Here is a 25,452-nt window from a genome sequence, read left to right on the forward strand (position 1 = left end):
TATAAGGGAGTGTTAAAACTGTGGCAAGGCATGCTGGGATTTGTAGTTTCACAACATCTGGAGGGCCGCAGTTTGAGGACCCATGGAATAGAGAATAACTAGCACTATGCGCGCGATGGCGCGGGAAGCGCTTCTGATTTTGAAAACACTTGCCGCACGCTGATTGGCTGAATCTCAGCCAATCAGCAAGCGGCAAGTGGTTTCAAACCCAGAAGCGCTTCCTGCGCCGTTGCGCGCATAGCCAATAATGAGCCACCACTACTGCTCCTTACTGGCTGCCAGACCGCAAGCTCCTTTTGGCTCACGGTCCAGCAGTTGCATTGAAAATACCCGCTGACCTGCTTTGTGTATACAGCTGGGCAGCACGCAGCTCTTTGCCCGGCTGTCACAGCTCCTTACAGGACCTTGTGAGCATCTGCGGCGCTCCTTAGCAAACGGTTCTGCAGAACCGATCGCATATTAGATATCGGTTCTGCAGAACCGGTGAGAACCGGCTGAATCCCACCTCTGATTTGGATGGGTCTTATTTGAAACACAGCATCCTGACTCCATCAATTCACCTGCATCATTGTAACTACCGCAGATACATCAGCAATTGGTCAGACAGAAACGTGGGATAAAGCAATGCACTGGCCCCCTACCCAACAATTCACAGGAAGAAGTGAAAAAATAATTACCTCCATCTCCTGTGGTCCTGCACCATCACTCCATATGCTTACATACAGTGAATGACTGACAGCACTCTGATTGACAGCCCTTCACTAGCAATAGAGTCTATTATTTATTAACCTTTATTTATATAGCACAAGCATATTAGGTTGTGTCTTGCAATTGGGAATAAACCAGTAAAACAACACATTATATATTGACAGTCAAAGAGGTAAGGGTTGTCTGATCGCAAGCTTATGGGGCCGGATGTATTGTCTGGCAGACATATGGGTTAACTCAGAGGTTCATTTAAATCTGCAGTCATTTACAAGGCAATACAATGCCACGGCCGCAGGGATACACACCTCAATACATGCGGCCCATGGTATATAGTTATTATGGGAAGAATCAGTATTATTAATAACATTTGTGAGGTTAATTGGTAAACCCAGGTGATCTTTAGGATAACTGATTGAAGCATGCTGTGATCTCAGAGATTTCAAACAAGAGCACCTGTGTATGAACTGCATACTGATCTGCACGTGGATCATACGAAACAAATGAACATTAAAATTAAGGATTGATCTATTAGGGCTTAAATAATAATAGAGCCAAAATATACTTCATGATTGAGTTCCCTGAGAACCTTGGAAATATGATACTGTATCTCAGTGCAGTGGAACTGCAGCATTTAATCTCTTTTTCCCCACAGTATTCTCTATCGTCAATTGTTCTCTGGTTCTCATTCAGCCTTCAGCACATCTCTCTGCTTGTTATGTCTCTGACACTCAGCCACGATTTTAAAAGCCTGAACCACATAGATTAGGAAAGCGCTGACAGTCAAGAGCGTGGGTGGAGTGTTTGCAGCATGCTGTTTGCTGTTGCTATGCAGAGTTTTGTTGGCTCTTAGAGATACCTCTTACCTATGACGCCAGTTCTGCAGTTGTGTGGTTGATTTCCTATGCCGTCCTGACATAGTAGGTCGGATTGAATCAGATGGTCACAGGCAAAGACGCGAAAGGTTTCTCAGGTTTTGTTACTTCATATAAAACGAAAATAATGTAATTAATTGGCATAAATTAACAACTCACCTAAATAATAACTCATTACAATATGAGATTTTTTGCAACTCCAGAAGATTCCCCTTGCTGGCATCAGATTTATTATTTACATCAAACATTATGTTTACTGCTATTATTCTAATTCTAGAGTAGAAACATTAGATGAATCACTAGAATAAAAACACCAGAGAAAGCGAAAGCACAGCCAAATTGCTCATTTAGTTTTTAAAGTGAAAACGAAACCCAAAACTACCGTAAGAACATTTGTAACTACCGTAAGCCCGCTCGAAGCAAATGCTTCGAAAGCTAGTCTGCTACCTTGTGTTTGTGCATGTGTGAGAGAGAAAGAGATGTAGTTTCACTCGCTGCCAACAGATGGACACTAGACATTCAACTACATTCTTGATAATGATTTATCTATTATCAGTTATACCGCAGCGCTTTTCAGAGAATGTTTAGACATTTACATCTGTTCTGTCCCAGAGGAGTTTATAATCTACATACACTACCACATATACACGCCTTATAGTATATGGTGGTGGTGAGAATCAAACCCACAACCTCAGTGCTTTGAGGCAATAATACTAACCATTACACCATCAGCATCTAGTTTTAGACTAATTTCATATGAGAAATTGAAATACTGCATAAAATATTTTACATTGTCATGACTTATTAAACAATATCTAAGCCAACGTGAGAAAGCCACGAGTGCAGTAGCTTTTGGAACCACCCTTAGTAGCTTTTGGAAATAATCATTTTCTATATGAGCTTCTATATAAAGAGTAGACCACTCCTCGTGACAGCACTGCTTCAGGTCACTGATGTTGGTAATTTGTGCAGCTCACGTGGGGTCCCATCACATCATTTCAATATTGGTGACATCTGGATATTGAGTCGGCCATTTTAAAACCTTGATTATATTCCATTTTAGTATATACATTTTAGACAAGTTGGTGTTTTCCTGTTTCATACACCAATTAAGACTAAGCTTTATATATCAGAATATCATGCCATGCTAAATATTCAGGTATAAATACAGTGGCAGTTTTTACCTATGGGCTTCAGAGCTGCACCCCTCCCCAAAAAGGTAGGAGCTACCACTGTATAAATAGGATGTCATGGTGGAATCAATGGTTGCAATCAGTGGCGTAGCTACGTTTTGGGCGCCCCCCCCCCGCCGTTCTTTGTACGGTCCTGGAACTCCAACTATAGCAGTTGCCCCTGATGGTCGGACTGTCCACCAGAAAAAAGATAAGCAGAGTCAGGAAATAGCAAATCCCCACGTTCAGGGCAATATATCACTACTTTGCTGCTAGCTGACACACAAGGGCTGCACTGGGTCCTAGAACATTGGCATTACTATTGGGGGTTGGGGTACAGGCCACACTGGGTGACACCATTGCACTGGAGTGTCACCAAGCAGCCATACTGTGTGGGGAGCCAGACGAGAGAGTCAGAGGAGAGTCTGAGGTCTGCTGAGGAGCTGCTGGAGCAAAGAGAACTCCCAGTGTTATGAGAAAAGAGGAGCATGTGCACCGCCACACACCTTACACTTAGTATAGGTAAGTCACTGCTGAGTTCCCATACAGGAAGAGGTGACCAACTAGCACCACTTAGCCTGTTATTATAACACAATCATTTAAATACACTGGAAAGAAATTGTAATGACAAAAACTAAAAGTAAAAAATATATAGCCCATTCATATAATATAATCTGATCAGGGGCATAGCAAGGGCGGAGCACAAATTCCAGACACCAGAAGATCACCGTGCCTGCACCGCCAGCTCGCCCGCTCCCTCACCCCCTCCCGGCTCCTTGCTGTGTTCAGGTGACGGGTTATGCACTATTTAACACATATGCACTATTTAACACTTAATTTTTGCCCTATATAAGATGTACAAAGGGCACTGCAATGTGGAATAATGCATACTCAGGGCACTGCAATGTGGAATAATGCATACTCAGGGCACTGCAATGTGGAATAATGCATACTCAGGGTACTGCAATGTGGAATAATGCATGCTAAGGGCACTGCAATGTGGAATAATGCATACTCAGGGCACTGCAATGTGGAATAATGCATACTCAGGGCAATGCAATGTGGAATAATGCATACTAAGGGCACTGCAATGTGGAATAATGTATATTAATATATTAATATATCTTCAACTCCTCTCTAGCTTCCTGGAAGGTCCCCGCCTGCATTAAACGCTCAGTCATTGTCCCGGTTCCAAAGAAAACTCCAGCGAAGGACTTAAACGATTTCAGGCCAATCGCCCTAACCTCAGTTGCCATGAAAGTATTTGAAAGGTTGGTACTGACATACCTAAAAAAAGTGTGCAACCACCGCCTCGACCCCATGCAGTTCGCCTATCGTGCAAATAGAAGCGTATAGGATGCGGTCAACCCAGGGCTGCACTATACTCTACAACACCTCAACCTCCCCGGCACCTATGTGAGAATTCTATTTGTGGACTTCAGCTCGGCCTTCAACACCATCGCCCCCCACATCCTGCAGCCAAAACTCCATTCCTTAGGAGTACCAGTATCAACATGCTCCTGGATTGCGGACTTCCTAATGGCTAGGACACAGGTGGTGAAAGCCGGTGCCCACACATCCAGTGTACGCACGATCAGCACCGGTGCCCCTCAGGGATGCTTCCTCTCCCCACTGCTCTTCTCCCTCTACACTCACGACTGCACCTCAGCGGCGAAATCAGTGAAAATCATAAAATTTGCGGATAACACCACTGTCATCAGCCTAATTGAAAAATGCGATGAATCCGCATACAGACTAGAAGTGGATAGACTGTCACAGTGATGCTGCGAAAACAACCTTGTTCTAAACCCTTCCAAAACAGTAGAGATGGTGATCGACTTCAGGAAGAAACCAAATGTCCTGGCCCCGCTAAAAATATCCAACGCAGTGGTGGCGAGGGTTGATTCCGTCCAATTCCTAGGATCAACCATTACCAGCGACCTGAAATGGGGACCAAATATAACCACTAATGTCAAAAAAGGCCAACAGCGACTGTTCTTCTTGTGGCAACTCAAGAAATTCAACTTCCCGCACGATCTGCTATGTGTTTTTCACACTGCAATCGTGGAGTCTGTCCAATGCTCCTCCATCACAAACTGGTATGGGGGGAGGGGGGGCTAGTGAAAACGACAAACAACGACTACAGAGAGTGGTGAGGACAGCAGAGAAGATCATAGGAACTGGCCTCCCCCTGTTAAAGACATATACTCAACCAGGGCTAGGAAGTGTGCTGGAAGAATCACAATGGACAAGCTGCACCCTGGCTACAACCTGTTCAACATCCTTCCATCGCTTCAGGTCCGTCCTTGTGAGAACTACCAGATCGGCAAGAAGCTTGTTCCCACTTGCCATCCATCAACTGAATAACTGCGTTCAAGTAAGCGAAATCCGAACACTGTCCGTTAAATAAAACAAACTTAGCTACCTGTCCACTAAAACGTATCTCAAGGACTGAAATGCTTAAATTTATGTACCCCCCCCCCACCTCCCATGTAAACCCCCCCCCCCCACCTCCCATGTAACCCCCACCCCCACCTCCCCTCGTTCCCATACTGATGCTGCTGTGTTGTCCACGAAAAAATCCTAGTGTACAAATTTATACATGGCCAATAAAGTTGATTCTGATTCTGATTAAGGGCACTGCAAAGTGGAATAATGCATACTAAGGGCACTGCAATGTGGATTAATGTAGGCCCTGGAACTAACATAGAAACATAGAATTTGACGGCAGATAAGAACCACTTGGCACATCTAGTCTGGCCCTTTTTTAAACATAAACTAACAAAATAGGCAAGAAGTCTTCCCTGCACATCAGCCAGCTGTTGTTGCACAAGCTCTTCAGCCCTGAGTCAGGGGTGGGCCCACTTCTTTGTGCTGTCCTGGAACTCCAGTTATGGCAGTTGCCCCTGATGGTCGGACTGTCCACCAGAAAAAAGATAAGCAGAGTCAGGAAATAGCACACCCCCACGTTCAGGGCACTATATCACTACTGCTAGCTGACACACAAGGGCTGCACTGGGTCCTAGAACATTGGCATTACTATTGGGGGTTGGGGTGCAGGCCACACTGGGTGACACCATTGCATGGAGTGAATAGTCTCATCCAGCAGCCATACTGTGTCGGGAGCTAGAGGAGAGTCTGAGGTCTGCTGAGGAGCTGCTGGAGCAAAGAGAACTCCCAGTGTTATGAGAAAAGAGGAGCATGTGCACCGCCACACACCCTACACTTAGTATAGGTAAGTCACTGCTGAGTTCCCATACAGGAACAGGTGACCAACTAAAAAAAATCGTATTTTCATACGAAAATACAAAATTTTGGGGGGGCGTATAAGTATTTTTGGCATTTACTATGCCAAAAATACGAATTTTCGTATCCTTATTGATGAGACATTCGTATTTGTATTTACAAATACGAATGAATACACCATTGAAAGAATACGACAGAAATCACCATTCAAAAGAATGGTGGTTCTTGATTTACTAAGAACCAGCCCTAGGCTCCAGGTCCGGGGCTGGTTCCCAAAATACGGGGGACAAAATGACAAGGGGTCCCCCGTATTTTAAAAACCAGACCAAGGCCAAAGGTCCCGCGGCCAAAGCATTCATCCCCACTGACCAGTCAGCCTGGCCAGGGGCCCTGGGTGCATGGGGACCCCCCAAATAAAGGGGTCCCCCCTCCAGGCCTTACCTGACCAGGCTGAAGCCTGGTGCTGTCCTCGATGCCCCTGGGCAGTGGGCATCAAGCTGATTCAGTGTTAAAAAATAGAATAAACTATTGTTTAATACTGTGGAACTATGAGTCCCAGCAAGCCTCCCCGCAAGCTGGTACTTGGAGAACCACAAGTCCCAGCATGCGGGGCATTAAAGGGCCCGCTGACACTTGTAGTTCCACAGTAATAAAAATAGTCAAATAAACACCTGGTAAGTAGTAAGAATACGAATACAATTTTTTGTATTTGTATTCGTATTCTTAGTAAATTTCCCCCAATGTGTCCAATGTCCGTTCCTAGAGTGCCTTCCAATATTATTCCAACGATTCCGAGCCAAAAAAGAGGAATATACTTGGAGAGAGGAAACTGTGTCCTCCAGCCGCAGGGGTGCCTGATGGAGGTGTCCCGACTATCAGAGCTGGCTTGTAATAATGGTGGTCATCACCTTAACAAAGCTCTAAAAGCGAAACGCGTTGGTACTGCCCACTGGACACCCTTCCATCTGGATTACAACTTCCATCCTACAGTGCCCGGACCAGCCTTCCTGCTTCCACATAGCTCTACCTGTAAGGGATTATTACAAGCCAGCTCTGACAGTCGGGACACCTCCATCAGGCACCCCTGCGGCTGGACACAGTTTCCTCTCTCCAAGTATATTCCTCTTTTTTGGCTCGGAATCGTTGAAATAATATTGGAAGGCACGCTAGGAATGGACATTGGATTCATTATCCATACGGGACTATTGGGTGACTATACCTACCATTGAATCATGGTATCGTTGAATTTTTACCAATTATTTTTAATTATGACTTAATAAATTCCATATATATTTTAACCCCACCTGTTGCCTGTGTTATTAGGATAAGTGCAGTTAACCCTTTCCTGTACTAGCTTTCTTTTAGGGTCTGACAACCCTTTATATTTAACTACAGCTCCGCAAGACCACTCCTCCCTACCCCTTGGCAACAAGCAATTTCAGTCCCCCTTGGTATCGAGCATGAAGCCCCTGTATCAAACATGACGTTCTTAACAATGTGCATGTAAGGAAGTGGCACTTATGTGTCAGATGTGTAATGGTATTACGGTTTGTTATATAGTATGTAATGGGTATTACAGTTTGTTATACTGTTTGTTATGCAATGGCATCATGTGTGGTCTTATGTGTAATTGGCATTATGGCAGGTGGTTTTATGTGTAATTGGTATTACAAAGTTTGCTAAAATGTGCAATGGGCATAACGGTGTGTGGTGTAATGTTAGGCCTTGCTCCGGGCACCGTGGCACCTAGCTACACCACTGAATCTGATTAAAGTATACCCATTTTACCACTTTATAGATTAATGCACTATACTTATTACCAATTATTTACAATCACACATCAGTAAAGGATAAGTCAAGTAACTTATGTGTCAGCAAAAAGGGACAAAATGATCATTTATGTCCTGGGGAATCCTCAAAAAAGGCCTAAATAGCCAATCCTGCATGGTGACGTGTCTGAAGTACTTGCTCTTTGCAGTTGTTTATCTACAAGCCATCTCATTAGTGCTGTGTTTGTCTCTGGTTCTTGGCTGTTATTGGTGTTACCATGGTACTGCAGTGACTAATTCTGTCCAGTGTTCCTGCTTCAGTTGCATGCGTTAGATCTGTATGCAGAAACAAGCAGGCAGCCATAAGAAGAAGCCAGAAGAGGCGAGCACGATTCAGACAGCACTAGTGCTGAATTTCATAGCTATAATTGAAATGTCTTATTGAAGATCCACTAAGGCATTAAGGGCCTTATTCTAGTTCACTCTTTCTGACAAAATCCTTCTTAGATGGACAAAACCATGTGCACTACAGGGGGGCAGATATAACATGTGCAGAGAGAATTAGATTTGGGTGAGTTTTTTAGTTTCTGTGCAGGGTAAATACTGGCTGCTTTATTTTAACACTGCAATATAGATCTCACTTTAAAGTAAAACCCCACCCAAATCTAATTCTCTACACAAGTTACATCTGCCCCACCTGCAGTGCACATGGTTTTGTCCATTTAAGAAGGATTTTGTCAGAAAGAGTGAACTAGAATAAGGCCCTAAAAGTGGGAACACCAACATATTGAAGACTGTGATCTGCATTGCTTTATGTCAGAAATGGAATCCTTTTGTAGGGATAGATTTGAAATAATATACAGGTCTGTTTTTCTCTGTTTTTTTTTTTTAATTATTATTATCAGGATGTTCTTAGATATCCTCCTACATATCTCTGTTTCAGAGTCACTTTGGAGGGTAGAGAAGCTTGACTACCAGTTACACTCACAGTCTATCAGCATGTCATGTAATAGCAAAGGATTCAGGGGTAGATTTATTAAGCTCAGTGAAGTGATAAAGGGGGACATTTACCAAAATGGATTCGTAGAAAAAAGGTGTATTCGTAGGGAGAAATACACCTTTTTTTTACGAATTTGTATTTTCGGGATTTACAATCCCAAAAATACAACAATTCGTAGTCCTAAAGATGGAACATTCGTATTTGTAGTTACAAATACGAATGTCTACACCATCGATAGAATACGACAGAAATCACCATTCAAAAGAATGGTGGTTTCTGATTTACTAAGCAGCCGTATGGATAATACGGCTGCTTAGTGGTGTAAAACACCCACGCAAATACGACAGGAAAATAGAACACCATTTTCATGTCGTATTTGCGTTTTTGCCTGCACGGATCAGTCAGATCCGTGCAGGCTTCGGTGTAAAAAAATAGAAAAAAAAAATAAATTAAAAAAAAAAACGGCGTGGGGTCCCCCCCACAGCCGAAACCAGCACCAGGCTGACAGAGCCTGGAGCCGGTAATTAAAAATCAGGGAACCCGACAAATAGGGGTTCCCCGATTTTTAACAACCAGCCCCAGGCTCCTGCTCTGGGGCTGGTTCCCAAAATACGGTGGACAAAATGACTAGGGGTCCCCCGTATTTCAAGAACCAGCCCCAGGCAAAACCAGCCAGCGGGTAATGCCACAGCCGGGGGGAGACTTTTTATGCAAGTCCCCCCGGCCAAAGCATTAACCCTACCGACCAGTCAGCCTGGCCAGGGGCCCTGGGGGAGTGGGGACCCCCCCAATAAAGGGGTCCCCCCCCTCCAGGACTTACCTGACCAGGCTGAAGCCTGGTGCTGTCCTCGATGCCCCTGGGCGGTGGGCATCGAGCTGATGGTTTTGTGTAAAAAATAGAATAAAAACCATTGTTTTTTACTGTGGCACTACAAGTGCCAGCAAGCCTCCCCAGCAAGCTGGGACTTGGATAACCACAAGTCCCAGCCTGCTGGGCATTAAAGGGCCCGCTGGGTCTTGTAGTGCCACCGTAAAAAAAATAGTTAAATAAAACACACTGACACCCGTTTTAAATAAAAGTTTAATACACACATTACATACATACTGATACTTACCTTTCTTGATCCCGTAGGTAGCCCTGGTCCTGATGTCCTGTGTCGTCCTCCAGGTCCATGTCGGCTGTCTGCGTCGTCCTCCAGGTCCATGTCGACGGTCCGTGTCGTCCTCCAGGTCCATGGCGGTGTCCGGGTCCGAAGAAATCCATGTTGGAGCTGTGGAAGGAAATCCTACTCACCTGGTCCTGCGCTGAAGAAGTCTTCTTTTGATCCGACGTAGTCCAGGTAATCTTCCTGCTGTCGCCGGTCCCCGCTGTCTCCGCTGTCCGTGCATCGCGCTGAGGAGAGATGCTGAAGTTTCATATTCGGCGCCTCTCCTCAGACTGAATTCTATTGGCCGCCTAGCAGGCCAATCAGGAGCCGAGAAAGTCGGCTCCTGATTGGCCTGCTAGGCGGCCAATAGAATTCAGTCTGAGGAGAGGCGCCGAATATGAAACTTCAGCATCTCTCCTCAGCGCGATGCACGGACAGCGGAGACAGCGGGGACCGGCGACAGCAGGAAGATTACCTGGACTACGTCGGATCAAAAGAAGACTTCTTCAGCGCAGGACCAGGTGAGTAGGATTTCCTTCCACAGCTCCAACATGGATTTCTTCGGACCCGGACACCGCCATGGACCTGGAGGACGACACGGACCGTCGACATGGACCTGGAGGACGACACGGACCGTCGACATGGACCTGGAGGACGACGCAGACAGCCGACATGGACCTGGAGGACGACACAGGACATCAGGACCAGGGCTACCTACGGGATCAAGAAAGGTAAGTATCAGTATGTATGTAATGTGTGTATTAAACTTTTATTTAAAACGGGTGTCAGTGTGTTTTATTTAACTATTTTTTTTACGGTGGCACTACAAGACCCAGCGGGCCCTTTAATGCCCAGCAGGCTGGGACTTGTGGTTATCCAAGTCCCAGCTTGCTGGCACTTGTAGTGCCACAGTAAAAAACAATGGTTTTTATTCTATTTTTTACACAAAACCATCAGCTCGATGCCCACCGCCCAGGGGCATCGAGGACAGCACCAGGCTTCAGCCTGGTCAGGTAAGTCCTGGAGGGGGGGGACCCCTTTATTGGGGGGGTCCCCACTCCCCCAGGGCCCCTGGCCAGGCTGACTGGTCGGTAGGGTTAATGCTTTGGCCGGGGGGACTTGCATAAAAAGTCTCCCCCCGGCTGTGGCATTACCCGCTGGCTGGTTTTGCCTGGGGCTGGTTCTTGAAATACGGGGGACCCCTAGTCATTTTGTCCCCCGTATTTTGGGAACCAGCCCCAGAGCAGGAGCCTGGGGCTGGTTGTTAAAAATCGGGGAACCCCTATTTGTCGGGTTCCCTGATTTTTAATTACCGGCTCCAGGCTCTGTCAGCCTGGTGCTGGTTTCGGCTGTGGGGGGGACCCCACGCCGTTTTTTTTTTTAATTTATTTTTTTTTCTATTTTTTTTACACCATGCAGCCTGCACGGATCTGACTGATCCGTGCAGACTGCTAGAAATAATTCGTATTAGCAGCCGTATATACGGCCGCTAATACGTATCATTACACCATCGGAGGGTTACAAAGCAGTCGTATATGACTGCTTTGTAACTGATCCTCCGGAACACGACTTTGCATACGACTTAAACAGTCGTATGCAGTCGTAGGGAAAATACCAATACGAAAAACTAGGTTTTTCATATTGGTAAATTTCCCCCAAAATGTCTGTTTTTTTTATCACCGGCCAATCAGCTCTTACCTGTCATTTTTCAAACTAAGCCTATAACTTCACAGTTAGGAGCTGGTTGGCTGGTGAGATTAAGCGAGGGCTTCATAGGCATGAGGGCATATAAGAGCCCTGCAATTTTGTGATTGGTATAATAAAGTTAGTTGAAATGTTTCTTACCCCATAGAATACAGTGTTGTAGGTGTAGCCAATCAGGTGTGGAATGGGTGGTAGCTTATGCAGGGGTACTTAGGGGGTAGTCAGGGTTTCCTTCTTCCTCTTTAAATCTGGATTCCCACCCTCCCTCCCTTGCTTTATTAAATTACCACCTGGCCTTTCGGCCTTCACACAATTTGGCTTCACAAATATCAATTTATAATTGGCTGGGGGGCGCTCTCGATCAGCGGTCAAGTTTGAGGTACAGGAGGTCACTGTGCGGTATTGCCACCCTCTGCCAGGACAGCTGGTGAGTCCCGCCCCCGAGGGGGGACGATGGCCACAGTGCGGGCTGTGCCTTGAATTCAATGGGGGCGGTTCATCGCCCTGATTACAAGTTGGGGCGTTGTAGTCGCCGCCATTGTTAACGTTTGTGACTTAGCTGGTCTCCAAGCGCTCTCCTGGCCATCCCTTTCAATAGGGTCATACCAACAATAAATACTGTTGACCTTTAAACTTATGCAGTGGTTGTCCGTGTTATTATTTCAGGTCATGTGTCCGTGTGATTTATTTCAGGTCATGTGTCTGAGTGAGTTATTTCTAGGGGTAACAAATGTTAAGGTTAAGGTAAAGGTCAATCACAATAATTCAATAGGCGCCTTATAAAAAACCAGACACTATATCACTTCACCGAGCTGAAGTAGAGAAATGCATGGTGCAGATCAGTGTTGTCATTAGTGGGTGTGGGGGGTGTCATCGGATGAGGGGTATAGGAACCGGCACAGCAGACTGACTGGAGTCAGCACAGCAGACTGAGTGGGGGGGGGGAGCAGGTCAGCAGCTCCGGATACCCCTGAGTAACATGGCCATGCCCTCTAACAGTGAGTACATGCTCCCTTTTGCAGGCTTCATATTCCAGCATCGGGTCTCAGAACATCATACCTCCCAACTGTCACGATTACAGCGGGACAGTCCCGATTTTCGGGTCCTGTCCCGCTGTCCCACCCGCGGCAGGCATTGTCCCGCTGCGGGGGGTGGCAATTGGGAGACCCCCCAATCTAAAAGAATAGATGCTGTGCGCATGCGCACAGCGTCTATTCTCGTATAAAAATGAGGCCGCGGCTAATTAGCATAAGCCGCATCCTCATTTACATACGCCCCCTTTTCGAGTGTCCCTATTTCCCCAACACAGAAGTTGGGAGGTATGGAACATGTAGGAAAGCTTCTGGTGCCTATTGAGTTCATCTTAGAATACCAAAGCCTCTTTTTTCACTGCATCATGTGCCATGTGACTGTTGTTGTCATTTAACATCTATGACACTGTGGAAAAGCTGAAGAATTATGAATCAGTAATAGCAATCTGAAGACACAAATCGTGGAAAAATCTGCCTTGGGGATTGATGCTTTTTTTAATAACTTATGTGTTTTTATATGTGAATAACTAGAGAAATGAACAATGTTGTTGCAAATAGAAGTAAGGCAAATCAATTTATAGAAGCACGTTCTAGAAAACATGAGGTTTTCTAGAAATGAAACCCATGATTTTCACCAACACGCTGCTGTAAACTACTGAAAATGCTAGCACTCTGTTTGTATTTGCATGAAGAAGTGTTAGCTACATAGTATACATTTGCAAATGAGTCATAAGCCACTTGGCACTTCACACATGAATAGATGACCCAATATAGGGACTCTCATTTATAGTTAGAACCACTCAGATGCTTTGTTTGTCTCATATCACTTCTATCTATGCCCTCACTCAGGCTCTCTGTTTCCCTCCATTCTATCTAGTCTTTCATTATTTGTTTGTATACCTGGATGAAGCACCCATGTAGACCCAGGGACACCCCTGTTCCAGCATAGGCCTGGCTAGACAAAGAGAAGGTGAACAAATCAGAATGGACCAGAAGTCATTGCCCATTTGTTAGGTCACTTCCGCCATAATGGAGGAGATTGCAATAAACTACCAGTGAGAAAGAGAGCAAAGGGTACATACCGCAGGCCCAGCACCACCAATATCAGCAACTATAGCAGCGAGGAGACTGCAATTTTTGAAGCTTCAGCCCTGGAACAGGTAATCATGTAATTAACTCTTTTACAATACTTTTTTTTATAAATCCCCCTTGCCTTTTACCCAACTAAACTTGAGATTGTTCTACAGCTTTGTTCCTCTTTTTCTAAGGTCATCTTTCCCCTCTCATACCTTTTGCTGACTGTATGATCATCTCTACCGAGAAATGTTAACCATTACTTTTTCAACCACTACCCCATTGGATGGTTCAACATCAGAGAGAGAAGGGCTAAGCAGTTTGAGATTTAGTTGGGGGCTGAAAGAAAATTGAAATGATGAGATGGTGGATGTAGAATTGGAAGATTTTGGTCAATGATGGAGGTGAGAAGGAGCCAAAGAAAAAGCGGGTTCAGGGATACCCCTTGATAATACTTCTGAGACTGGGCACAGTGGATACAACACAGATTTGGTGATGGATGAGGTCAGAGGTCTAGCTGAAGATCCGGCCAGGATTTCCGAGAGTCAACAAAAAGGGGCAGGCTGAGCAAAGTAACTAGCTGGAGGTCTAAATATGCCAAAAGACTCTGGGAAGTGGATTAAGATTTTTTTGTACTGACACCAAATAGCCCAGGCAGGCCCTCTATATACCCTAAGAGCAGCTTTCATTGGTTGTAAGTGAAAAGAAGGCTGGAAGAGAGCTCAAGCTGGCCAATAGTTCATTTGCGCATATTTAAGATTACGGCACCGGCTTCCTGGTGACGTCCAGGAACTAGACCTCTCTGCATTCTCTGGACTCTGCATTCTATCTTCTGACCCTCCGCCATGTTTCCAGGGACACCTGCTTAAGATGTGCTGCTGTCAGCATGGAGAGACGCCACCACACACAGACGGCTGAGTAACAGGCCCGTTCTTCCCCAAGCCAGGAGCCCATGACAAATCTTTTGCTGCAATAAAAATTGAAGCAACGGTGTTAAAATTATCAACAGCTGTGAGTGTCCTTAATTAAAATTAGCAGTGGCCGTGTTATTGTAGTTTCCCTAAAAGGTTGAAGCCTGTGATAAATCGTCTCGATTTATCACATGTAAAAAAACTCGGGGAGCGGGGGGGGGGGGGGGCTACAGAGCAGGGCTGCTGGTGGGAGCAGGGGGGGCTGGGGATGCTGCGGGGGACACAGGCGGCATAGAGCCGGGCAGAGGGAGCCGGGAGCTGTCAGTGCTAGAAAAAAAAGCCTATACAATGAATGGGCAGCCTGTGATTGGCTGAGCGCTCTCTCAGCCAATTGCTGACTGGCTGAGAGAGCGCTCAGCCAATCACAGGCCGCCCATTCATTGTATGGGCTTTTTTTTTTTATTCAGTGCTGACAGCTCCCGGCTCCCCCTGCCCGGCTCTATGCCGCCTGTGTCCCCCGCAGCGTCCCCAGCCCCCCCTGCTCCCTCCACCGCCGCGCCGCCCCACTAGGTCCCAAGTCGGGTGGTCGGACATGCAGCAGGTCCGACCACCCGACGCAGATCCGATGCCCACGGGACCGCGCATCGGATCTGAGGGGACATCAAAACTAGCAGATTTTGGTCCGATTTCGGCCAGATCCGACTGATCTGGCCGAAATCTGACCAAAATCGGCTAGTGTATGGGGGCCTTAAGGCTCAATCCTGGGTTTCAGATCCTGCCGTTTTTAGGTCAAAATCCTAGGATCCCGCCGATCCCAGGATTGGCCTCCCTAGTTCTGGTGGCTTCAAGAATTCTACGGCTGGCCCATCCTGGTACTCACATTTGCTATGTCAGCTGTACAGCATTTGTCCCTTCCTCAGGTCCTAGTGACATCCGTATCCAGCATGGCCTATGTGATGTCATGTGTCACACACTACTGCTGAAGTAAAGAGGAGCCACTTAGAGGGGCAGTCTCTGTTCAAGCTGAAGACAAGGCAAAAGGGGTCTGGAGGGACTAAAATAAGTGGGGGAGCTGCAGGAGGGACACTGGCAGTGAGCTGCTACAACGAAAGAGGCAATGGTGTGCAGGAGTGCCGATTTGTGTTTTTGCTGGGGGATGCTCGGGGAAGTGTGGCCCCTGAGGGGGGCTTGTCATTTGGGGAGGGGGTGTGGACCTGCAGTGTGCTAGCCTGGGAGGTCCTGGGTCATGGTGTGCGCACGGTGAGAGGTGGCTAATGCTGCACACTGTATACACGGTACATGGTGGTGTGCTTGCCTCCCACTGTGGGCACACGTGCTGCACAGGGAGGGTGGTGTGTGTGCAGGGAGAGCACACATTGGGAAGAACGCATGCTGCACTCTGCCCAGTGGTTGATTCTTGCCAGTGTCCCAGGTGGCAGGTTTAGCGGTGTGGGTGCAGCAGACGCGGATCGGCAGATGGATGTGGTCTGGCAGTGGGACTTGGGAGTTTTTGGGCCAGTGGGTGCTCACAGTTTTTGTGGGTGCTCAGGCCCTTGAGCTCCCACAGAATCGGCGCCTATGGAGATGTGTACTGTGGGCATTATGTGTATAAAGTGCACCACTACTATGGTCATTATGTGTATAAGGATGACTACTGCTTTGGGCATTATGCGTATAAATTGCACTACTACTGTTGCCATTATGGGGGAAATTTACTAAAGGAAATTTGTAAAAAATAGGTGTATTTGTATCCAGAAATACACTTATTTTTGACATTTACTATCCCCAAAATACGGCAATTCGTATTCGTATTGATAGCACATCAATACGACTACGAATTGTCATATTTTCGGGATAGTTAATCTAAAAAATAAGTGTATTTCTGGATACAAATACACCTATTTTTTTACAAATTTCCTTTAGTAAATTTCCCCCTATGTGTAAAGGGCACTATGACTGTGGGAAGTGTGCATAAGGGGCATTACTGTGGGTATAGTGTATAAGTGTAAGAGGGGTGATGGCGGTGCAGTGTGGTGCCTACCATAGGCAAATCTAGAAATATGATAATGGGTGGTCCCAGATCCAACTGAACACAGAGCAGCGACCCTTGTGTGGCGAAGCCGTACGGTGAAAAATGGGCGTGGTCTCACAAAAGGGGTATGACATTAAACATTATACCACACACCGTAATGCCCATTATAGAAAATGCTGTAATGCCTTTTACACATAATATCATACTTTATAATGCCCGTTAAACATTATTCTGCATGCCGTAATGCCCGTTACACATTATAGCAAATGCTGCAATACCTGTTACACATTAAATTGCATTCCATAATGTCTGTTACGCATTATAGCAAATGCCGTAATGCCCATTACACATTATATTGCATCCCATAATGTCCGTTACACATTATTCTGCAAGCTGTAATGCCTACTACATATTATGTCACACACCATAATGCCCATTACACATAAGGCCACACACTGAAATGCCCATTACACATAAAGCCACACACTGTGATGCCCATTACACATTGTGCCTCACACTATGATGCCCATTACACATTTTGCCCATTACATATTATGTCACATAAGTGCCCCTTACCTACATGCTCAATGCCAGGGGTTACATGCTTGATGCCAGGGGATTCATAATCAATGCCAAGGGGGTTTCATGTCCAATGTCAAGGTGCCACCAGCCTCCAGGGAAATCCGTCCTCTGAACACCAGCTCATTTAACATGCATCCACGTAGGCCAGCAGCAGCACCTCCTCCATTGTGTTGGTCCAGTTTTCACCCATACCCAGGTGAGCCTTTCGATTAGGGCGGTCGTCCCCCCTAGGACATTCAGTCAGCCAGAACAAAGTAAACAATCACTCTCTGAAGTTACGTATATATTTCCTGGCTCTCCCTCCCTCCTACCTCTCCCAGCGCCCAGCCAGGCAGCAGGTCACATTAGATGCCTCTGCGAGTCTGCGGTAGTAAATCAAATCAGCACACTTTGTTTATGCATTGCGAGTCAGACTGCTTTCATCTTCTCTACAGCGTCACGGGTCTCTCTGCAATCCACAGTGCACCTGATAAAAGTTACAGCAGGACGTCCTGAAACTCAGGAAGTGGCTGTGTGTGTATTGAATGACATAAGGTGGGATAAAAGAAAATTGTATAGTGGGTTGGGTGGCTGCAACCAACATGTGCTGCATACATCCCAACTGTCACGCTTTCCGCGGGAACGTCCCGATATTCGGGGATGTTCCCGCGTCCCGCCCGGGGCCGCCATTGTCCCGCGGTGGGGGGGACAGTTGGGAGCCCCCCCAGCTTGCCGAGAATAGACGCTGTGCGCATGCGCACAGCGTCTATTCAGCGCCGACGAGCGGCGAAAACGGGGGCGTGGCCGGAGTTCGTGTCACCCAGTGAGGCCACGCCCCTTTTCTTGAGGCCACGCCCCCTTTTCGTCCCGACCTCCCAACTTCAAAAGTTGGGAGGTATGGTGCTGTGTACACATACACATTGTATACAGGAAGAGGACAGAAGCATTAAGGATTTCAATAACAAAATTAACCCTAGAGAATGTCTGTGTGTGTGTGTGCAGTGGTGTAGCTTGCTTTGCGGCGCCCCCCCCCCCCCGTCGGCCTCCCTCCCCCGGCCGCCCGTGCCCCCCCATCGCCGCAGGCTTACCTGTCTGCGCTGCAGCGCGTCTCGGCTGCCATCCTAGCTTCAATTATTCTATGCAGACGGACCACGATAAAATGGCCGCCGCCATACCGCAGACAGTTTCAGAGAACTGTCTGCTTTATGGGGCGGCCATTTTATCGTGGTCCATCGCGCAGAGCCGGGACGCGCAGACAGGTAAGCCTGCGGGGGATGGGGGGCGGGGGCATTACTATAGCACCGCAGCCCCCCCGGCGCCCCCACATGCACAGCGCCCCCCCGCGACCGCGGGGGCTGCGGTGCTATAGTTACGCCCCTGTGTGTGTGTGTGTGCAGGGGCGTAGATACTGTAAGGCAGCCCCCGCTACCGCTTGGGGGAGCAGGGGCTGCGTGGGCGCCGGCACCCGCCCGGGCCCGGCACACACACTGACTGAGTCTGCAATCCTGCAGTCAGCCACACTGTGTAGAGCCTGGCTGCTGCTGCCCGTGCTGCCAGCCTAAGTACAGGCGAGTCGGCTTCGGCGCGGGCGTGGGCATCAGTAAAAAAAAAAAAAAAAATCCCTACTTGGGTGACGGGTGGGCGGTTGCATGGGAGGAAGGTCGGCAGCTGTCACCAGTGATCGGTGATCAGTGTGTCCAGCACCGGGGCGGCGGACAGCAGTAGAGCAGCGGCAATTACAACTTTAAAATAAAGTGTCAAATGACTGCACATTGGCTTAGATAGAGCACTCTCAGCCAATCAGCGTCCTCCTTCCGCGGCCGCTGATTGGCTGAGAGTGCTCTATCTCAGCCAATCAAGAGCCGGAGAGTCATTTCACACTTTTTTTTTAAAGTTGCAATTGCCGCTGCTCTACTGCTGTCCGCCGCTCCGGTGCTGGACACACGGATCACCGACGCCCACCCGCCCACTGCGGTGCTGGACACACTGATCACCGATCACTGGTGACAGCTGCCGACCTTCCTCCCATGCGACCGCCCACCCGTCACCCAAGTAGGGATTTCTTTTTTTTTTTTTTACTGATGCCCACGCCCGCGCCGAAGCTGACTCGCCTGTACTTAGGCTGGCAGCACGGGCAGTGTACTGATGTATAGGGACATCTAGATGGGGAAGTAGTGATTATCAGAATTTTATCAGAATTTTCAGATTATCAGAATTTTTTTTTAAATCTATAAATATATGTGTGTGTGTATATATATATATATATATATATATATATATATATATTACACACACACACACACACACATATAGACTGTGTGATGGCCTGGCACTCCACACAGTGTTCAGCCGCTTTGGTGCCCCCCGCAATGGTGAGGTACTATGTTCGGAAGAAGCAGTGGCACTCTGAAGTCTGATATACTGCAAAAATTATGTTTAATGGAAAAAAAAAAAAAAATGTCTCAAAGGACCAATGTTTTGGGGCCACACTTGCCCCTCAAGGTGACAAAAACGTTGGTCCTTTTGAGACATTTGTAGTTTGTGCATTAAATATACTTTTTGCCATATACCAAACTTCAGAATGCCACAGCTTCTTCCGAATATGTATATATATATATATATGTGTGTGCGCATGTGTGTGTGTGTGTATGTGTGTGTGTGTGTAAATGTGGTAGGGAATATAGATTGTAAGCTCCACAGGGGCAGGGACTGATATATGAATGCTCAAGTATTCTGTGTAAAGCGCTGCAGAATATGTGTTCTATATAATAACTGGTAATAATATTCTCTGTACAGTGCTGCGGAATATGTGTGCGCTATATAATAACTGGTAATAATATTCTCTGTACAGCGCTGCGGAATATGTGTGCGCTATATAATAACTGGTAATAATATTCTCTGTACAGCGCTGCGGAATATGTGTGCGCTATATAATAACTGGTAATAATATTCTCTGTACAGTAATGCGGAATTTGTATGATGGAGGAGATAGGTCTGGGAAGGGGAGGAGCCAGGACTGGGAAGGCGAGGAGTCAGAACTGAAGGGGGAGGGTCAAGATTAAACAGTAAACCGCCCCCCCCCCCCTCCCCCCCCTAGAAGAAAAGTCTAGATCCGCCAATGGCAGGGAATCACAAACTGGATGGGTGAAGGAGGGTTATCTGCAGGCCTGGACTACACTCATCAGGCACCGCGACAGAAACAAGCTCTACATGGTGGGAGCTGATGTCACCTTAGCACAGACTGATGCGCCCTCCATCTCTACAAAAGAAAGCTTTGGGCTCCAGAGAGTGTCATCCTTGGCACATGGCCTCAGAATGCTATTGTCACCTTTCCTCTCTTAAACAGACCAAGCCTTCACTAATCTTTGCCTAGGTGCAATGCCAGATAAATACCCCCTTGCCTATCTTCACCTGCATGTTATATGAAACTGAGTTTTGTACAGCGTTGAACTGTTATAGACTTATAGAGCATGAACCATGTGAAAATGCACAAGACCCGCCCACAAAACTGACTTTATGCCTTCCCTATGTGCCTGATTCAGACCTAATCGCTCATAAGCAAATGAAAACCAGCCCTGTGTAATGATTTACCCAGTCTGTGCTAGAGTAAGTCTGACCCTTCCACAACTCTGCGACAGCAACAAGCTCTAAATGGTGGGAGCTGATGTCACAGACCTTAAAATGCATGTGCACGCCTGCATTTTTTCTGACACCCCCAAATGTAAAAACTTCCTGTCCGTCAAATTGTGAGGGTATTGCGATTAGATGTTTGCAATATTTCTGTCGCTATTGGGCTTGCGCATGATCCGTATGCATGCTCAGTCATTCATAATCTAACAGATTGTGAATTCGCACATGACCAACTCTGAATCGGGCCCTATTTCCATTCATAACTGCACGCTACAGGCTTCAGGTTGTGCCTGCGTGACAGGTATCATTTAAACATATTTGCGCACTCTTTTTTGGGTGAGCATCTTGCACATTGTTGATTTGCATTAAGAAATTCCTGGGTTCAGATCCAAAATAAACATTTTATCCACTGATGTGCATTGGCTCCAAGGTGTGCTACGGTTGAAGCGTCTGACATCAGTACTATATAAACACAGTATGGGTAATGTGTGTTCTGCGAACGTTACATACACATCTGCTGCTACACTATCCAAACAAGAAATTGCATTACATAATAACAGAAAAGCCGCAATGTGACTAAAACATGGAATGAGAACTCAAAACGATGACCTTGTATTTGTATTAAACATTCCCATCAGCCACACAACCCAAACTGTATTTTAATCACTAGGTTAGCAAACGTATTTATATTATTTGATGAACACATTTGAGTTTTCTTAAGAGTTTTCTTTTTCTCTACACGATTTAAACCTCTCATGTCTTGTTTGTCTCTACACCAATGACTACAAATTCTAACCATCTAGGGGCCTAATTTAACTTCCCCCACAGATCTTCTAAAGGTTCTATTTGGTCAGTGGGCGAGCACTTACACTTTTAAATGTTTAAGTAGTGACAGGGGCGAGGACAAGGTGATGTGGGCTGGCGATGGGGCGGGGCAGGACCGAGCACTTTGCGGGAGCGGTCCAGACAACGCATGCATGTCTGGACCACTTAGGGGTAGGACCGCGGTGGCTGTGTGACGTCACAGGCATCTGCTGTGACCCGAAACCTGGCCGGCCTGTGCCTGGTTTCACAGTTAGGTCTGCTCCGGGTCTTTGGGTTTTCTTCCAGCAGTGGATACCATTGGGATTATACTATAACTACTGTGAGCTAGTGACAACTCCCACAGCATCACCCAATCAGGGACTATCTTCCAGCGGTAAAGCCCATGTTAATTATATATGTGCAAAAATGTACCTTTAATGTTTTACTTAATAAATGTATGTTAATATACATAAATATATATATTTGATCATACAATCCCACTGTTAATTTAAATAAGATTTATCGTGCAAATGGTGCTTCCTGCACGTAATGCATATTGGTGTGGTATAATTGACTGACAGTCGGGATTCCGACAGTCATTACTCAGACGTCGGAATCCCGACTGCACAGTGACGGGAGCGCAATGAAGCCCCTTTGTGGGCTCGCTACGCTCACCACGCTGTGGGCGTGGTGAGCACTCGCCACCTATTTTATTCTCCCTCACGACGTCGGAGTAATGACTGTCGGAATCCCGACTGCCGGGGAGCCGTCCGGCACTCATGCATATATGATTCATCTCCTTACACATAATACCTGCAGTAGTAGCACCACTTATACATAATGGCAACAAAACTAGTGCCGCTCATACCCCATTCACACCAGCCTAAATTCCCGGGTTGAGTCCGGGAACAACCCGGTACTAGCGCTGGTGTCAAAGGTTCCTGGGACAAAATCCCGGGCAAATTTCAACCCGGCTAGGTACCAGGGTTGTTCCCGGGGACCTGGCTGGTGTGAAAGGTACAGGGTATACTTACGGGTTGCCGTGTCCTCCGTGTCCTGTCCATCGGGAATTAATGCAGACGGCGGGCGCAAATGACGGGACAGCCGGTGGATGATGATGACGCAGCTCCAGTGGCAAACGCAGGATTTTCAGAAGGGGGTTTCCAGAGGGGCGGAGCAAAGCACAGAGATGGACACTTAGGTGACCCAGTATATGCTGGGTCAGTTAAAGTATTATAGATATAGACCAAATATATATAAATGATAATAATAATAATTAAAAATATATATATATACCTATATACATATATATATATATATATATATATATATATATACATACATACATACATACATACATACATATACATACAGGGGCGTCAACAGCAGTGTAGACCCCTGGGCATAGCAATGTATTGGGGCCCCCTACCGATCCTCCAGCGGTAGGGGTAGGGGAAGCTTTGATGTCCTGCGGGTGGTAGGAGGTACTATATCAACCGCTCAGCATGTAGGGCCTTGATCAGTAATTTCCACTAATTACCCCTTTACTGCACAGATGGTGGGAGATGGGGTGGGAGAAGAGGGCATTGTGCTGAATGAAGGGGCCCTGATACATAACTTCCAGGGTGGTAGAGGATCAGCGGCGTAGCTACGTTTTGGGCCCCCCCCCCCCCCCCCCGCCGCTAGGGGGGGGGGGCGCCCCCCATTCAAACCCCCCCCAATCCCCCGCAGCCTTACCTTTCGCGCTGGTCCTGGCGGCTCCGTTCTTTTGCTGAGGACCACCACAAAATGGCCGCCCCCATACAGCAGACAGTTTCAGAGAACTGTGTGCTATATGGGAGCGGCCATTTTGTGGTGGTCCTCAGCAGAAGAACGGAGCCGCCGGGACCAGCGAAATAGGTAAGCCTGCGGGGGATTGGGGGGAGGTGTAACTATAGCACCGCAGCCCCCGGCGCCCCCATATGCACAGCGCCCCCCCCCCCCCCGCGGTGGCGGGGGCTGCGGTGCTATAGTTACGCCACTGTAGAGGATGTTTAATATGCAGAGGAGGGATGTATAGTGGAGTGGGCTTATTATTCACAATTTTCTGGTGGGAGGACAGCTTGCTTGACTGCAGATATCTCCAGTTCCCAGAAATAGATTTCTTAGATTTTAATGGAATTAATAACTAGAGAATCCCTCCTACCAAATGGTACTGGGGACTAGGGGATCAGAGTTCAGGAGGCAGAGCAATCTGCCCACGAGTATATAATACTACATACCAGGTGTGTGTAGCTGGAGCAGTAACCAGCTGCTCGAAGGCTGATATCTCTGGTTCTGGGAAAAGTAGAGACCAAGTACTATTGTCCATCAAAGGGGGAGAGCCCCAGCTTTTGGAATATACCCTCATAAAAACTCTAAGTCAGACAGAACCTGAAATATCTGACTGGGAATAACAATTAACAGGCTTGGATGGGGACCACTGCTTTGAAGTCAGATATCTCTGGTTCCCAATGGCCGATTTTTACAATTCTTATACCCATGGAAAGAGGGGACCCTCAGCTTTCAGGTACTCAGAAAACCCCCCTGCAACCAGGGTGAGTATTCTCCCCACCTCCGCCGCCATCCCGCCGCCATCCCGCCGACTGCCCGCCTCCTCCCCACCTCCTGCCGGCCTCCTTTCCGCCCCCTTCTCACACCAGAAAATGCAGGGACATTTCTGGTGTGAATGGGTCCAAACCCGGGAATGTCCCTGCTTGTTCAGGGAACTGAATTCCTGGGTTTGTCCCTGCATTTCTGGTGTGAATGGGGTATTATACACATAATGCCCATAGTAGTAGCGCCCTTACACACTCCCCTTAGACACGTTGGGTGACATTTAATAGATAGGATGTGATTTTTAGTCATTTTAAATTCGCCCATTATCGCACTTTTTATCGCATCTAATTGTTTGCCGTGAATTTGCATATTTAATGAGGTGCGTATTCAGTGTAAAAAAGTGCAAATAATTTGAGATATTTAGGCATGAAAATGTGCGAATTTGAGGTTATGTGCAAATTTGTGTTAAAAAAATGGTGTGGGGTCCCCCCTCCTGAGCATAACCAGGCCCGGGCTCATTGAGCCGGACCTGGTTCCAAAAATACGAGGGACAAAAAGCATAGGGGTCCCCCGTATTTCTGAAACCAGCCCCGGACTCTTGGACCATAATCCCTCTTAATCATAAATTAAGAGGGAAGTCCAGGAACAGAGCAATGTGTCCCTCCTGGAGAGGGTCATGTTGGGAGGTATGCCTTTCTGTGATACTATGTTGCTTCTGATACTGGGTACACTCCTGTGAGCAGCATACAGCTGTATCAAATCCTCTGCTGCAGCCCTGTTATTCAGCACTCAGCAGCTCCAATGCAATACTCTCCGGAGTTAGTACATCTCAGCTGCCACAGGTGGAAGTGCTTAGCTCAGACTTGGTGTGGATTGGACTCTGCAGAGCTGGATGAACTACAGCCCTAATGAGTCAGTCAGTACAGTTCCTATAAGCTACCATGTGTGGCACTGCTGTGCTCAGGCAAATGGATTGCATGAAACCGAAACTGAACTGAAGAATGACCATTCACCTTTTAGTGAGCACCGGCTCATTGTCTCTTTTAAAGGAACCATTCAAAAAGATCCGTTTCACTCACGACCGTCCCATTTCTTCACAGCAGTCAACAGCAACAGGGCCATCATCAGGTATGCGGGGCAGAGAGAGCACTTCTCTTGCCTGGCCTCGCCATCTCTGCCTATGTATATTCAGGGCCGGCAACAGAAATCTTGG

Source organism: Crinia signifera, chromosome 4 (genome assembly GCF_055691185.1).
Source record: "Crinia signifera chromosome 4, ASM5569118v1, whole genome shotgun sequence".
NCBI lineage: Eukaryota > Metazoa > Chordata > Amphibia > Anura > Myobatrachidae > Crinia > Crinia signifera.